This window comes from Sciurus vulgaris (genome assembly GCF_902686455.1).
Source record: "Sciurus vulgaris genome assembly, chromosome: X".
In the NCBI taxonomy this organism is placed as follows: Eukaryota; Metazoa; Chordata; class Mammalia; order Rodentia; family Sciuridae; genus Sciurus; species Sciurus vulgaris.
In genome coordinates, this window is record NC_136471.1 from 121,004,222 (window position 1) to 121,006,286 (window position 2,065).

Genomic DNA, 2,065 nt, shown 5'->3' on the forward strand with positions numbered 1-2,065 from the left:
GGCTGAGGCAGGAGGATACTTGAACCCAGGAATTCAAGGCCAGCCTGGGCAACATACTGAGATCTTGCCTCAAGGGGAAAAAAAAGCCCATACATCACACTGGAACAGACTTATCTTATGGGTTTGTAAGAAACCAGTTATTATGCAACTTTTCTATGGGGGAGAAATAAGTTCAAGTCATTGAAGAGTCATCTGGAAAGAAAAAATCCCTAGAAACAACACCTATTTGAGTAAGTAAAGCATAAGCTACCATACCCAGTTTTTAGCATGCATGCTGTAAATGATGATTACCATTCTCCTGTGTACTGAAAGATACAACATCCACTCTGCCCACATCTGATAGATATATGTCAGGCTCTATACTAAGTACTGGGGGAACACAGAGCAAATTCATCCAGAACATCACCTTGCTTAAAATAACCTCCCATCACCCCTCTCATCCCTTCCCCAAATCTGGAATCCTTTTATATTGTACCTGAGACAGTGAAGAAAGAAGGCCCTGCTGGGTTCATGACTACATGGGACAATTGGAGAGCTTCTCCCTTTGAATCAGAAGCTGTAGAGAACACACAAGGCTGTCGAGAATCATCTCAACCACTCATTTTGCAAGATCTTTATATTTTAAGAGCACAGTCTGGATGGTAATTAGCTTTGTTTCCAACGTTGCTTACTGAGTAGCTGAATGACACAGTAGTATTCTAGAAGTTAGGCCCTGGGCATGGGGGATGATAATTACCCAAATGAATCCCTCATTTTTAACTAGAGCAGCTAGAGGATTTACAAAAAGCCTCCCATTGTGATTAGGTATATGTAAGGAACACAACTAATTTAAATGTGCCGTCCTGTGAAATCCCCTCTCCTACATTCTTGGGCTAACCTAGAATTAGGTTTTCCCCTTAGGGAATGAGCACAGGGCTCATTTGGATTCAAGGACTACAGGTTGATCAATTAAAACTCTTTTCCTTTGAAGGCCTGTGGCATTATCCCATTGCTTTGCAATCTAGCTTGAAATAGATACCGCGTTTAATTTGATAATTGATGCTCTCTTGGGAATTTAACCTGATGCTGAGCATGTGTATCAATGTGGCCTATTGCTAGTTCTTTGCCTTATGTACCATTAATGAAATTTCTGTGCTGCTTTGAGGGAGAGGATATATTATAACATTCAGACACGATCATGCATTCATTCAACAAGCCACACATAAAGCATTCTCTGGGATAGACAGCAATCCACCAGCATATTGCCAGGCTAAGAAAACCCTTAGAGTGCATGTATTGAGTTCATTTTCTCTCTAAGCAAATGACCAAACTTGTTTGGAACTTGCATTGAAGGCAAATCATACTGTCAAAAAAATATGCTGATTATAAAACAAGGAGATTCAGCCATAAAATACGATTACAGCCTTAACAACATCATCACCTAAAGGTGTTCTTCAGAGAAAGAAAAACAGCCTCAATTAAGCAATCATTTTCAGATTCTGGGAAGCTCTTGGCCTCATATCCTTCACCTCTATACTTGTTTATTAAAGGAGAAAAATCAATCCTTTAACATTTGACTTCTCCTGAGCAAAATAATTCAGAGACGCCACTGACTAGGAGAAACCACACTATCAGATAACAAGGCTCTTTTTTATGACTAGCTCTTTTCCTGGTTCAGTGAGGACATATTAAGATGCAGATTCCAGAGGGAAGGAGGCTTTCCCCTTGGGCTTCAAACGAGCTGCAAAGCAAACGGCAAATCTGCATTCTGAAATCAAATTTGTAAAACTGACTGCGAGTTGGGTGGAGCAGTGGGGAGGGGAGGAACAGGCAGGTTTTGCCCCACTGTGTGGGTGGCTGATGGACTCTGGGCATGCAGAAGGATGGTCTTGACTTCTCTGAGAGCTATTGATGCTCCTTAACATTGCTCAAAAACCTATGGTGCACTGGACAAGGCAGGGTCCCTGAGAAATTTCTTTTCACAGGCATTTTTGGAACATATCACCATGTGATTCACCCACCCACACAAGCCATGCTGCTTGATGGCTAATGGCAAGCTTTAGGCAAAAACAAAACAAAACAGGAA